Source organism: Triticum aestivum, chromosome 2B (assembly GCF_018294505.1).
Source record: "Triticum aestivum cultivar Chinese Spring chromosome 2B, IWGSC CS RefSeq v2.1, whole genome shotgun sequence".
Lineage (NCBI taxonomy): Eukaryota > Viridiplantae > Streptophyta > Magnoliopsida > Poales > Poaceae > Triticum > Triticum aestivum.
In genome coordinates, this window is record NC_057798.1 from 274757251 (window position 1) to 274773526 (window position 16276).

Consider the following 16276-nt stretch of genomic DNA (forward strand, 5'->3'; position numbering starts at 1 on the left):
ATAGCAAGGCAGACTGACAAGAATGTAGGGCCACAGATGATAAACTAGCATCCTATACTAAGTATTTAGGATTGCAGGTAAGGCATCAACAGATGTAGAAACAATGTCAGGCTATGCATCAAAATAGGATTAACGGAAAGCAGTAACATGCTACACTACTCTAATGCAAGCGGTATAGAGGAGAATAGGCGATATCTGGTGATCAAGGGGGGGGGCTTGCCTGGTTGCTCTGGCAAGAGAGAGGGGTCGTCAACTCCGTAGTCATACTGGGTAGCAGCAACGTCGGCCTCGTAGTCTACCAGAGAGAAGAGGGGGAAGAAACAATGAATACCATGCAAACAGATGCATATCAGGTCAACAAGCAGAGCTAGACGTGTTCTAACACGGTCTGAGGTGATACCGGTGAAGGGGGGAAACATCCGGGAAAGTATCCCCGGTGTTCCGTGTTTTCGGACAGATGAACAGGAGGTGAAATGTTGCAGGTTCATTATGCTAGGGACGCGTGGCGGACGAACGGATTGCGTATTCGGATTCGTCTCGTCGTTCTGAGCAACTTTCATGTACAAAGTTTTTTCATTCGAGTTACGATATATTTTATATTATTTTGTAAAGTTTTAATAATATTCTGGAATTATTATTTATTCGAAATTAAATAGCGAAATGCTAGGTGCACCCAGCTCAGCGTACACAGAAGTGTTACCAGAGGCTGATAGGTGGGCCAGGGTGTCCCTGTTGACCAGTCAACGTTTGACTGGTCAACAGGGGATGGGCCCCCCTGTCATTGACTACTACATTAACTAACTAACAGTTAATTATGTTAATTATGTTAATTAGTGATTAGATTAATCTAATTATGATTAAATTAATTAATTAATTAATATTTTACTTATTATTATTTATTTATTTTAAATTCATTTTCTTATAGTAGGGTCCACATGTCATATACACTACACATTAGCTTAACTGTACTAATTAGCTACTCCCTCCGTAAACTAATATAAGAGCGTTTAGAATACTAAAACAGTGATCTAAATGCTCTTATATTAGTTTACAGAGGGAGTACTAACCTAAACAAGGCCCGGTCTCATCCAGAGACGCACCCAGCCACACACACACATGGCCTCACACACACACGACACACACAGCACAACAACTCACACACACACGGCCGCTCGGCCATGGCCAGCGGTAGCAACGACGCGCGGCGAACAGTGACAGGCAGTGGTGCCGGCGAGCAGCAGTGGCAACACATAGCGGCAGCAGCAGTTAAGAATAGCAGCAGGAGGGGCAGGAATGGCAGCAGCCTGAGCAGCAGCTACGTGAGCAGGGGCACGGCCACGGGGACATACGCGCGCGAGGGCGCGGCCTGGGGCGCGCCCGGTGCGGCAAAGGGGCGGCCAGGGGCGCACGGGAGCGGGGCAGGAGCAGCATGAGGAGGGGGGCGCGGCCGACTTGCAGGGCGCGCGGGAGCACAACCACGGGCGCCCGCAGCCACGGCAACCTTTAACTACGGTGGAACGGCGACAGATCAGAGGGGGAACGAGGGGAATGGGAGTGGTGCTCACGAGGGGAGGCGGAGGACGCGGCCGGCGTGGCGAAGGAGCTCCAGTGAGGTAGATCGGGCGCGGGGCAGCGACGGCCGTAGGCGAGGAAGACGCGTCGATCCCGTCGGTGAGGTGCCGCCGAGCTCGAGGTGGTGGTCGGAGAGGACGAGGCGGACGACGACGAGGCTCCTGGCGCGGTCCTAGGCGGCGGGGGTGACAGTGAGCACGTAGACGACGACGGCCATGGTGACGGTGGCGGCGGTCTAATGCGGGGGAGGAAGAGAGCGGCGCGTGGGGGGAGGAAAGAGGTAGCTAGGGTTCACAGGGGGGGTCGATGGCGTCTTATCCATCGGGGGAAGCGCAGGATGGCTGACACGCATGCCCAGCGGCGGCCATGGTGGTTGGATGTGTGCCACGACCTCTGTCTCGTACAGGAAAAAGGGATGACTCCCATTGGGCTGGGCCAGTGCATAGTAGCGTTTGGGCTAAAGTGAAAGAGAGTCTTTTCTTATTTCTGATTTGTATTTTCTCAGATGTTTTGCATTCCTTTGGGTTACTAAATGAATTTAGTAGAATGTATAACTTGTCAAAATAATTATTATGCAATATTCTGCATTGCCTCAAAAAGTTCGAAGATCATTTGAACTCATTTGAATTTGGTTTAAAATGAAAGGATTTATTTTGGGGCTGTTTAGACCAGTTTGAAAATAGTTTAAGGGCATTTTAATAATTCAAATAATGTTGGATTATTCTTGACCATTAGTTAGTGAATTTTTGCAACCCAGCCTACATTTTTATTTTATTATTTAAAAATTTAAAAATTTGACTTGCATTAGAATTTGAATTCGAGTTCGATTTGGATAAGCTGAGGTTTAGAAAATTAATCGTGATGACATGGCTCCATTCGCATGTGATTACTGTAGCTTAACTATCCGGGCGTCACAGCAAAGAAGGCAAGATGCTAGCTGCCGTGTGATACGGCGTCCAAGGTGTGATGCCGTGATGTTGTGCGAAGCAGCACTACCGTGAGATGCGGCAAGCAGGTGCAAGATGGATGGAGCGGCAGGACAAATTAGTAGAGTAAAATGGGTAAGTCATTGTAGTTTGTTAGGATGCATGAGTCATTAGTCGTGAGGCCATGAGGGCTGGGCAAAAATGTAGCCATGATGGTGTCCAAATTGTTGGCACCGCCTCACCTCGCAGTGCCGCTTCTTCTTCTACCTTGAGCTGCCTAACACAACTCTCATTCTCTCTCTATCTATCAAGAGAACCAGAACGCACACACACGGAGGAACAAACACACACACACCTCACCATGGAGACACTAGCTTTGCTCTCTACTCCCGGTGAGACACACATACACTACATTGTTTCATCTGCCAGCCCTCACGGCCTCACGACTAACGACTCATGCATCCTAACAAACTACAATGACTTACCCATTTTACTCTACTGATTTGTCCTGCCGCTCCATCCATCTTGCGCCTGCTTGCCGCATCTCACGGAATGTGCTGCTTCGCACAGCATCACGGCATCACATCTTGGACGTCATATCACACGGCAACTAGCATCTTGCCTTCTTTGCCCACTTCCAAACTGACGACTAGCCGGCCTCGTACGTGTCGCGCGTCCACCTTCGGAACTACAACAGACCACATCTAAAATATCTAACTACATGCAGATACATGAAGCAAGATTAAATCTAACATTTTCCTCCCTAATCTTGATTCTCTGGCCATCACAATCTTCGACTCGGATCACCCACCGCCACTTGATGACATCATCGCAATGCCGCAACCAGGCACTCGCCTCCACCGACACCATCGCAGCGCCGGTCAACATCTTGTCGTGGATGATGTCCTTGCGATGCCGATCACCACACCATCATCATCTCGTGGCATCACACCGCATCTCCTTGTAACGGCCTTGCACCGTCGTCATGGCAGCCTCGCACCACCGTCTCCTCATAGCGGCATCATACCGCAACCACATGTTCGCGCGGCATCACACCGCCGAACACCTCCTTGTCGTGGACGACACGATCGCAGCGTCGAGCACCACGCACCATATTGTCCGCGACGATGCCATCGCGGCGCCGATCACCATGCCGACTTGCCGCTCACAACGGCCACTTCTTGACGTGGACCATGCGATCTTCGTTTCACGGCATCGCACCGCAACCGGCCGCCGGCGACATCGCGCCACCGGTAGCTTCCACCCCGCATGGCCGTCGCCGCATCGGGTTGACGAGGCTCTGATGCCAATTGTTGGCACCGCCTCACCTCGCAGCGCTGCTTCTTCTTCTACCTTGAGTTGCTTCACACAACTCTCCTTCTCTCTCTATCTATCAAGAGAACGAGAACGCACACACACGGAGGAACAAACACACACACCTCTCCATGGAGACACTAGCTTTGCTCTCTACTCCCGGTAAGACACACATACACTACATTAAACGTGCGGACCCTACGGGTTCGAGAACTATGTAGACATGGTCGAGAGACCTCTCCGGTCATAACCAATAGAGGAACCTGGATGCCCATATTGGCTCCTACATTTTCTACAAAGATCTTTATCGGTCGAACCAGTATGACATCATACCAAATTCCCTTGGTCCATCGGTATGCTACTTGCCCGAGATTCGATCTTCGGTATCTTCATACCTAGTTCAATATCGTTACCGGTAAGTCTCTTTACTCATTCTGTAATACATCACCTAGTGACTAACTCCTTACTTATTGGCTTGCAAGCTTATGATGTGTATTACTGAGAGGGCCGAGAGATACCTCTCCAGACTCGGAGTGACAAATCCTTATCTCGATCTATGCCAACTCAACAAACACCTTCGGGGATACCTATAGAGCATATTTATAATTACCCAGTTACATTATGACGTATTATAGAAGACAAGGCATTCCTCCGATATTCGGGAGTTGCATAATCTCATAGTCAAAGGAATATGTATTTGACATGAAGAAAGCAATAGCAATAAAATAGATGGGTCTTGTCTATCACATCATTCTCCTAATGTTATGATCTGGTTATCAAATGACAACTCATGTCAATGTTTAGGAAACCTTAACCATCTTTGATCAATGAGCTAATGTAGTAGAGGCTTACTAGGCACATGGTATTTGTATATGTATTCACACATGTATTTAGGTTTCCGATCAATACAATTCTAGCATGAATAATAAACCTTTATCATGAATAAGGAAATATAAAATAATAACTTTATTATTGCCTCGAGGGCATATTTCCTTTAGTCTCCCACTTGCACTAGAGTCAATAATCTAGTTCACGTCGCCATGTGAATAACACCCATAGTTCACATCGCCAAGTGATCAATACCCAAAGAGTTTACTACAGTCAATAATCTAGTTCACATCGCCATGTGATTAACACCCGAAGAGTACTAAGGCGTGATCATGTTTTGCTTGTGAGATAAGTTTAGTCATGGGTCTGTCACATTTAGATTCGTATGTATTTTGCAAATTTCTATGTCTAGAATGCTCTGCATGGAGCTACTTTAGCTAATTGCTCCCACTTTCAATATATATCGAGATTGACACTCAGTGACATCTGAATCGTTGTCAAAGATTGCATCGACGTAACTCTTTACGATGAACTCTTTATCACCTCCATAACCGAGAAATATTTCCTTAGCCTCTAAGGATAATTTTGACAGATGTCCAGTGATCTACTCCTGGATCACTATTGTACCCCCTTGCCAAACACATGGCAAGGTACACAATAGGTCTGGTACACAGCATGGCGTACTTTATAGAACCTATGACTGAGGCATATGGAATGACTTTCATTCTCTCTCTATCTTACGCCGTGGTCGGGCTTTGAGTCTTACTCAAGTTCACACCTTACAATACAGGCAAGAACTCCTTCTTTGACTGATTCATTTTGAACTCCTTCAAAATCTTGTCAATGTATGTACTCATCAAAAAATCTTATCAAGCGTCTTGATCTATCTCTATAGATCTTGATGCCTAATATGTAAGCAGCTTCTCTGAGGTCTTCCATTGAAAAATTCTTAAACTCTCCTTGTATGCTATCCAGAAATTTTATATCATTACCAATCGGCAATATGTCATCCACATATAATATCAGAAATGCTACAGAGCTCCCACTCACTTTCTTGTAAATACAGGCTTCACCATAAGTCTGTAATTATGTATAAAACCATATGCTTTGATCACCTCATCAAAGCGTATATTCCAACTCCGAGATACTTGCACCAGTCCATAGATGGATCGCTGGAGCTTGCACACTTTGTTAGCACCTTTAGGATCGACAAAACCTTCTGGTGGCATCATATACAACTCTTCTTTAAGAAATCCATTAAGGATTGCGTTTTGACGTGCATTTGCCAAATTTCATAATTATAAAATGCGGTAATTGCTAACATGATTCGGACTGACTTAAGCATCGCTAGGGATGAGAAGGTCTCATCATAGTCAACCCCTTGAACTTGTCGAAAACCTTTAGCGACAAGTGGAGCTTTGTAGATGGTGACATTACCATCAATGTATGTCTTCTTCTTGAAGATCCATTTATTCTCAATGGCTTGTCTATCATCGGGCAAGTCGAGCAAAGTCCACACTTTGTTCTCATACATGGATCTTATCTCAGATTTCATGGCCTCAAGCCATCTATTGGAATCTAGGCTCATCATAGCTTCTTCATAGTTCGTAGATTCACCATGGTCTAGTAACATGACTTCCAGGATAGGATTACTGTACCACTCTAGTGCGGAACATGCTCTGTTCGACCTACGAGGTCCAGTAGTAAATTGATCTAAAGTTTCATGATCATCATCATTAGCTTCCTCTCTAGTTGGTGTAGGCATCATCTAAAGTTTCAAAACTACTAATGGCGCACCAGGAACCAGGTGCGCCATTAGTAATATATTACTAATTGTGCACCAACACATGGTGCGCCATTAGTATATAGTAATGGCGCACCACATGTCTAGTGCGCCATTAGTGGCCATATCATCTATAGCCCTTTTCCTAGTAGTGATCACGGGAATGGATTTCTTAGATGTGCCACTTTCCAAATTGAGAGAAGGTACAGTTACCTCTTCAAGTTCTAGTTTCCTCCCACTCACTTCTTTCGAGAGAAACTACTTCTCTAGAAATGTTCCATTCTTGGCAACAAAGATCTTGCCTTCGGATATGTGGTAGAAGGTGTACCCAATTGCTTCCTTAGGGTATCCTATGAAGACGTGCTTCTCCGATTTGGGTTCGAGCTTATCAGGCTGAAGCCTTTTGACATAAGTGTCACAACCCCAAACTTTAAAAAATGACAACTTAGGTTTCTTGCCAAACCATAGTTCATACAGTGTCGTCTCAACGAATTTAGTTTGTGACCTATTAAATGTGAATGCAGATGTCTCTAATGCATAACCCCAAAACGGTAGTGGTAAATCGTTAAGAGACATCATAGAACGCACCATATCTAATAAAGTACGGTTACGATGTTCGGACACACCATTACACTGTGGTGTTCCTGGTGGCATGAGTTGTGAAACTATTCCACATTGTTTTAAATGTAGGCCAAACTCGTAACTCAAATATTCGCCTCCACGATCAGATCGTAAAAACTTTATTTTCTTGTTATGATGATTCTCCACTTCATTCTGAAATTCTTTGAACTTTTCAAATGTTTCAGACTCGTAATTTATTAAGTAGATATACCCATATCTGCTCAAATCATCTGTGAAGGTCAAAAATAACGATACCCGTTGCGTGCTTCAACACTCGTTAGATCGCATAAATTAGTATGTACTATTTCCAGTAAGTCATTAGCTCTCTCCATTGTTCCTGAGAACGGAGTTTTAGTCATCTTGCCCATGAGGCATGGTTCGCAAGTATCAAATGATTTCAAAAGTCCATCTGCATGGAGTTTCTTCATACGCTTTCCACCAATATGATCTAAACGGCAATGCCACAAGTATATTGCACTATCATTATCTACTTTGCATCTTTTGGCGTCAATATTATGAATATGTGTATCGCTACGATCGGGATTCAATAAACCATTCACATTGGGTGTATGACCATAGAAGGTTTTATTCATGTAAATAGAACAACAATTATTCTCTGACTTAAATGAATAAACGTATTGCAATAAACATGATCAAATCATACTCATGCTCAAATCAAACACCAAATAACATTTATTTAGGTTTAATACTAATCCCGAAGGTAGAGGGATTGTGTGATAGTGATCATATCAATCTTGGAAACACTTCCAACACACATCGTCACCTCGCCCTTAACCAGTCTCTGTTTATTTTGCAACTCCTATTTCGAGTTACTAATCTTAGAAACTGAACACGTATCAAATACCTAGGGGCTACTATAAATACTAGTAAGGTACACATGTATATCAAATATACCTTTGTTCACTTTGGCATCCTTCTTATCCGCCCAGTATTTGGGGTAGTTCCGCTTCTAGTGACCATTCCCTTTGCAGTAGAAGCACTCAGTTTCAAGCTTAGGTTCAGCTTTGGGCTTCTTCACGGGAGTGGCAACTTGCTTGCCATTCTTCTTGAAGTTCCCTTTCTTTCCCTTTCCATTTCCCTTTTCTTGAAACTAGTGGTCTTGTTAACCATCAATACTTGATGCTCTTTCTTGATTTCTACCTTCACCAATTTTAGCATCATGAAAAGCTCGGGAATCGTCTTCGTCATCCCTTGCATATTATAGTACATCAAAAAGTTCTAGTAGTTTGGTGATAGTGACTAGAGAACTTTGTGAATCACTATCTTATCTAGAAGATTAACTCCCACTTGATTCAAGTGATTGTAGTACCCAAAATTCTAAGCACATGCTCATTGGCTAAGCTATTCTCCTCCATCTTGTAGGCAAAGTACTGGTTAGAGGTCTCATACCTCTCGACATGGGAATGAATCTAAAATACCAATTTCAGATCTTGGAACATCTCATATGCTCCTGGTTCTAAGCTGTAAAGCATGGCTCACTAAACTATCAAGTAGTCATCATATCGAGCTTGCCAAACATTCATAACATCTGCATCTGCTCATGCAACAGGTCTGTCACCTAGTGGTGCATCAAGGACATAATTCTTCTGTGCACCACTGAGGATAATCCTCAGATCACGGATCCAGTCCTGATCATTGCTACTATCATCTTTCAACTTAGTTTTCTCTAGGAACATATCAAAAAATCAGGGAGCTACATCGCGAGCTATTGATCTACAACATAGATTTGCAAATACTATCAGGACTAAGTTCATGATAAATTAAGTTCAATTAATCAAATTACTAATGAATTCCCACTTAAATCAACATCCCTCAAATTGTCTAAGTGTTACATGATCCAAATCATCGAACCCATGTCCGATCATCACTTGAGATGGGGTAGTCATCAATGGTGAACATCTCTATGTTGATCATATCTACTATATGACTCATGTTCGACCTTTCGGTCTCTAGTGTTCCGAGACCATGTCTATACATGCTAGGCTCGTCAAGTTTAACCCAAGTATTTTGCATGTGCAAAACTGACTTACACTCATTGTATGTGAATGTAGAGTCTATCACACCTGATCATCACATGGTGTCTCGAAATGACGAACTGTAGCAGCGGTGCATACTCAGGGAGAACACTTTTATCTTGAAATTTAGTGAATGGATCATCTTATAATGCTACCGCCCTTCTAAGCAAAATAAGATGCATAAAAGATAAACACCACATGCAATCAAAATATATGACATGATATGGCCATCACCATCTTGTGCTTTTGAACTCCATCTCCAAAGCATCGTCATGATCTCCATTGTCACCGGCTCGACACCTTGATCTCCATTGTAGCATCATGGTCGTCTCGCCAACTATTGCTTGTACAACTATTGCTAACACATAGCGATAAAGTAAAGCAATTACATGGCGATTGCATTTCATACAATAAAGAGACAACCATAAGACTCCTGCCAGTTGCCGATAAATTACAAAACATGATCATCTCATACAACAATGTATATCACATCATGTCTTGACCATGTCACATCACAACATGCCCTGCAAAAACAAGTTAGACGTCCTCTACTTTGTTATTGCAAGTTTTACGTGGCTGCTACGGGCTTCTAGTAAGAACCATTCTTACCTACGCATAAAACCACAATGGTGTTTCATCAAGTTTTTTGTTTTAACCTTCTTCAAGGACCGGCCATAGTCAAATTTGATTCAACTAAAGTAGGAGAAATAGACACCCACCAGCCACCTTTATGCAAAACTAGTTGCATGTTAGTCGTGGAACCGGTCTCAGGTGCGTGGACATGTAAGGTTGGTTCGGGCCGCTTCATCCCACAATATTGACGAATCAAAATAAGACTTTGGTGGTAAGCAGTGTGACTATCACCGCCCACAACTCTTTGTGTTCTACTCGTGCATATCATCTAGGCATAGACGTGGCTCTGATGCCACTGTTGGGAATCTTTGCATGGAAAAAAATTCTATGCACACGCAATGATTTATCCATGGAGATGCATAGCAACGAGGGGGAGAGTATATCTACGTACCCTCATAGACCGTAATCGGAAGCTTTTCACAACGCGGTTGATGTAGTCGAACTTTCTTGGCGCTCCAACCAATCTAGTACCAGATGCATGACACCTCCTTGTTCTGCACACGTTCAGCTCGGTGACGTCCTCCGCCTTCTTGATCCAGCAAGACGGCGAGGTAGTAGATCAGTTTCGGCAGCACAACAGTATGGTGATGGTGATGGTGATTTGATCTCCGCAGGGATTCTCCTAAGCACTACGAAAATATGACCGAGGGAGTAAATGGTGGATGGGGGAACCACACACGGCTCATGTCAGATTATGGGTTCCGCAAACCCTTGAGAGGTTCAAACTCAGCGGTGCGTGCCGAAATCTCAACCTACCCAGCCTGCCTACTCGCGATTCTCCTAAGCCTAGCATGATGAGCTCAAAGAGACAAATAGACACCATAGTTTATCATGGTTCGGTCCACCTTGTGGTGTAATACCCTACTCCAGCGTTTTGGTGGATTGCCTCGAAGGGCTGAGGATGAACTAGTATAGTGGATGAACTGTCCTCAGGAGTTGAGGTGTTCTTGAGGTCAAGAGAGCTGGTGGGATGTGAACTTGATGCCCCTCTGTGGTGCAGGCTAAGTCCTATTTATAGTGGCCTTGGTCCTCTTCCCAAATATTGGCGGGAAGGGATCCCACAATGGCCGAATTTGAAAGGGGACAAGTTGTACAGCTTATCCTGTCAAAAGTAGTCTTCGCGTGTGAAAAGCCTCTGGTTGTGACGCTGCGGTGGGCACGGTGATGACCTCCATCCTGTCGTCCTGGCAGTCTTGGTCTTGTTGCACCTGAATGGAAACCTTTGGCTGATTCCTCGGTACTCCACGCCTGCGGCTTGCCTCCCTAGAACCAAAGAGGAAACTGGCGCTCTGCACCCACTGGTGCTCACCTGGCCTTGGCCGTCATGTCTCACGTCAGCTGAGCCTCATGAGGTGCACCTTCCATAGAAAACTTTGCCCCTCGGGAGCCAGCCTGAAGAGGCCGATCCCCTCGGGGGTCTTGGCATCATCCGCCTCGCGAGGCTTGGCCCCTTGCGAGGGTCTTGAGCTGTTGATGCCAAAGCTGGGATGCACCAGGCCGTCGATGGAGCCACATGGTGGGCAGCAGGCAGGCAAGTCTGGTTACCACCATATCCAGAACGCTGACAGTAGCCCTCGGGCCCAAGGCGCGCTCTGACTTGGCTTCTAGGCGAAGCCAAAGGGCAAGTGCAGAGCATCGTGGGCCCTAACCGCCTGCGGCCTTCATGACGCATGGCAATTGACAGGACGTGGGTGTCACATCCCTAGTCTGGTATGACCTAGGCTAGCTAGCCATTTGTGCATCATATTTAAATTTCATTTAAATTTGAAATGAGGATTGGTGGAACCCTCAGAATCATTTTTGAAAATGACCCAGATAAAAATTTCTCCAAAAGGGTCCAAGAAAATGCTCATGTTGCCCTCTGAAAATATTGGACAGAGATAAAAATCAAAACAATATTTTTAGGAGCTCATGGACATTTATTTTGGCCATTTGGATTAATTCGATAAATATTTGCATTGGAAATATATTTCTATATATATGAAATATGGCCCAAAAATTATGCCATTTATAAAAGAGCTCTGGAATAATATATCCAGCTCCTGCAAAAATTGGCATAATAAAATTAAATGATTTAATATATTTATTAAATCAAACAAATGTCAGAAAAAATAGAAAACAGAAATAAAAGAAGGAGGGGCTTACCTGGGCCTCCCCTCCCCTGCGCAGCCCAGCAGCAGCAGGCCGGCCCAGCCAGGAGGCGGCCCAGCCCGCCTGGCCCCCTCCTCTGTCGCCTTCCTCCTCCGCCAGGAGGACGGGCGTGTGCCCGACGCTCGCCGGCACGCGCGCGCGCCACCTCCCCCCCTGCTAGCCACCTCCTGCTTCCTTCTCTCGCCCTCGATGCCCCGGACGAAGCCACGCAGCTGCCCCGCACCGCTCTCACTCTCCCTCGCCCTCCTCCTCTCCCCTGCTCTCTCTCTCTCCACCCGAGAACCACCGCCGCCGCCGACGCCAGACCATCACGGCCACAGCCACCCCTCGCCCTCGCTGTGCCCACCGGAAGCTCCGCTCCTCCGCCCTGAAGCTCCCCGTCAAGCCGTGCCCCTCCGGATGCCCCGTGGAGCCGTCGCCGTCGCCAAATTCGACTCCGGCCGCCGTGGACCCTCGCCGGCGATTCGGGAGCTACCGGGCATCTCCGACCTCGCCCTCGCGCTCGCTAGTTCCGCGGTGAGCCCCCGCACCGAACCCCCTCCTCCCCGTGTCCGTTTGCCCCGTCTAGCTAGCTCGCCACCGCGCCCGTAAGCCCCTCGCCGCCGGCCATGGCGCCACGGTGGCACGAGCCCAAGCCGGTCCCTTCCGCGCGCGTCCCCGTGTTCCTGGTGACGCCAGGAGCCCGTAGGAACCCTCCGTCTCCACTGCCGTGCACCACAACGCCGCGGCCACCAGTTGCCGAACTCCGGCCGCCGCCCTGAGCTCTGCTCCGGCGAGCTCCGCCGCCCCCGCAGCCCTCCGCGTGCTCCACTGGATGCGCGTGAGCGCGGGCTTCGCTCCGGTGGTCTCCGCCGCCCGAATGGTCGCCGGAACGGCGATCCCGAGCCCCTCCGCCGTCTCGGGCCTCGCCGGCGGCTAAACGCCGGCGGGATTGACCGGTCAACCGCGCTAACCCCCCCCCCTGAGGCTGACCAGTGGGCCCGACCCCCCCCTAACCTTTAATTAAATTAATTAACCCTGTTAACCCCCAGTGTCACTGACGTGTGGGTCCCACACGTCAGGTTTGACCTGGACAGCCGCGTTGACCGCTGATGCAATGATGACGTCATGCTGACGCAATTATACATTTTCTGGAATTAAAATAATTCAGAAAATCCAGAAATTGATTTAAACTTCAAAAATTCATATCAATTCAACCGTAGCTCAGATTTAAATAATTTATATATGAAAAATTATCAGAAAAATGCAACCTTTCCATCTGTACTAGTTTCATGCATGAAAAACCAACTTATACATGCTGAATATGGGAAAACACATTATGGCATATATAAGAGACCTAATTTAGAAATGCATTTGAACCTTTGGTTCAAATGGACTTCAAACCAATTGAACACTAGTTGCATTAGCTCAACAGCATCACATCTACATGCCATGTTCATGCATCATATTGTTGCATATGATTGTGTATTGATTGCCGGCACCGTTCCTTCTCGATAGGTCCTGCTCCGGAGACGTTCCAGAGTACCTGTCTGTGAAGCAGTGCCTCCCTTGTTGATTTACCAGGCAAGCAAACCCCCTTGTTCATTTCGATAAAACCCTACTCTCTCGCTCCTGCTCTCAGTTATTGCATTAGGACAACAACGATTCATCTGCTACTTTGTGCTGCGGTAGTTGAACCCATTCCTCTGCATGACCTGTCATTGCCACAGTAAATAGTTGAAACCCACTAGCATGTGTAGGAGTTGATTGAAGCCACTGATGTGTTCCTACCATGCTATGCCTGCTATTGCTTAGAGTGTGTCAGGTCTGATTCATTGGGAATGAATTGGAGTGTCACGATATGTTCTGATGCTGAGAGTTAAGTGTGTGAACACGATTTGGTAAAGGTAGCGGTGAGAGGCCATGTAGGAGTACATGGTGGGTTGTCTCACTGGAACCGTCCTTAAGCACTGAGTTCTGTGTATGTTGTCCAATGACTCGATACTACCACACATTGGGTTCCGGTAACTCGACCCCTCTCGACTTATTAACCAACTTGATCTCTGTCCAGGAGTCGCAACTAGTTTCTGGTGTTTGTAGGTAGTGCTATTTTTCTACCAAGTGGCACCCGGCAGGGTGGGCTTGGGACAGACTAGGCACACGTGGCCCGGTGTACCGAGTGGCACCCGGTTGGTGGGCTCGGGAACCCTGTACACATCGTTTGGGGCCGTAAGCGACACCCCGGCCGGATCTCCTTGCGGATGGAACCCGAATAGGCGATAAACCTGGACTAGAGTCTTGTGTGGTTAGTCAGGTCGTGGCCGACACCCTCGCCAGGCTTCCGCTTGAAGGTTGCCGAGATACATGACGTGTACATGGCGGTAAGTGGCGAGAGCGTGTGTGAAGAAGTACACCCCTGCAGGGTTAACATGATCTATTCGAATAGCCGGGTCCGCGGTTATGGACTTCTTGGATGCTTACATGGTACATAGACAACTTGAAGTGGATACTATAAAATGCTCAAGACAAGTGTGAGTGCTATGGATGGCCTTCTCGTAGGGAGACGGGGATGAATCCATAGTAGTGTATTGTGTGGTGATTAGTGGACTCGTGTACGTTGTTTCACCTCCAGAGTTTCTGGTAGTCGTAGAACAGGATAGCCACAGAGTCAAAGCTGGCTTGCTGCAACTAAACCCCACATTACCTCTTGATACAAATGCATGTATGATAGGATCTGATGTAAGTCTTGCTGAGTACCTTTGTACTCATGTTGCTTTATTTATGTTTTTGCAGCGGAGACTTCGGTCTTACTAGTGTTCTCGTGGACTTCGACTAGTAGCTAGTACCTCAGCTACGATCTTGATCGGATGTTGTAGATAGTCAGGCTTCCAGCCTTTTTCATTTGTAGATGTCTGTACCCAGACATGTAATGCTTCCGCTTGTTGCTTGTATGCTCTGTATGACGGGTCTTGTGACCCCTGTTTGCAATAAATGCTATGATGGCTCTTCTGAGCCTTTATCTATATAATTGTTGAGTTATGCTGTGATGCCATGTTGTACAGCACATACTTGCATGTTATGCGTACGTGTAATGTGTAGTGCTATGTGTGGGATCTGACTATCTAGTTGTTTATCTTTAGTAGCCTCTCTTACCGGGAAATGTCTCCTAGTGTTACCGCTGAGCCATGGTAGCTTGCTACTGCTCTGGAACACTTAGGCTGGCCGGCATGTGTCCTTCTTCGTTCCTGTGTCTGTCCCTTCGGGGAAATGTCACGCTTTGAGTACCGGAGTCCTGTTAGCCCGCTACAGCCCGGTTTACCGGAGTCCTGCTAGCCCAGTGCTACAGCCCGGACCCACTTGCTGATGACCGACACGTTCGAAGCTGGGTCATGGATGCCTGTCCCTGTAAGTCTGTGCCACTTTGGGTTTACGACTAGTCATGTCAGCCCGGGCTCCTTATCATATGGATGCTAGCGACACTATCATATACGTGAGCCAAAAGGCGCAAACGGTCCCGGGAAAAGGTAAGACGACACCCGTGGGGATACCGTGCGTGAGGCCGCAAAGTGATATGAGGTGTTACCGGCTAGATCGATGTGACATCGAGTCGGGGTCCTGACAGCTTTGGTATCAGAGCTTGACTGCCTGTAGGATTACCAAGCCAAACTGGTCGAAGTTGAGTCTAGAAATTCTTTAGTTATATAAGGGAATTGATTGTGGGAAGGAACGTAAGGCTCTTTTTACTCCTTTACCTCATGGCCTTCTGATCTGAGTCATCCTATCTTTCCGACGGGGTTAAGGAACTAGGCTTCTCTTCCGTCTATCAGGATCACGTGTTACTACTCCGTAGTCCCATAGGACTGGTTGATCAGAGTCATACCCAGTTTTGAGTATTTCCGGTGTAGTCTGTTTAGTACTATCCCAGAACCTTGAGTGGTGATGTTGAGTTGTTGTACTACCCCATTTTAGTAGGATGTCTCATTCTGAGCATTTTACTGCCGTTATGCTGCCGGAATTGCCCTAGGAGTTCGAGTGATACTAACTCCTTGTCCTACATTCTACAGTCCATAGTTGATGCTGATTCCGTCCTTGGTTCGTTTCTCAGGATGTCATCGGCTAAGCGAAGTTCCGTTGCTCGTAGCCAGAACCATGGAGATGGTAGGGATGAGGATCCTCCCGACCAGCCTTCGTTGACAGAGTTCATGCTAGAGATGGAGAGGAACAAGCGTGAGTCTAATCGTTTGTTGGCACGTATCGAGGAGAACACCGCACATCAGTTCAAAGGGTCTGCTACCATTCATGATTTCATTCGCTTGCACCCACCTACTTTTCATCATTCCATCGAGCCACTCGATGCAGATGACTGGCTCCGTAGCATCACCCATAAGCTGCGTTCCGCGAACGTAGCTGAAGATGACAAGGTCACTTATGCC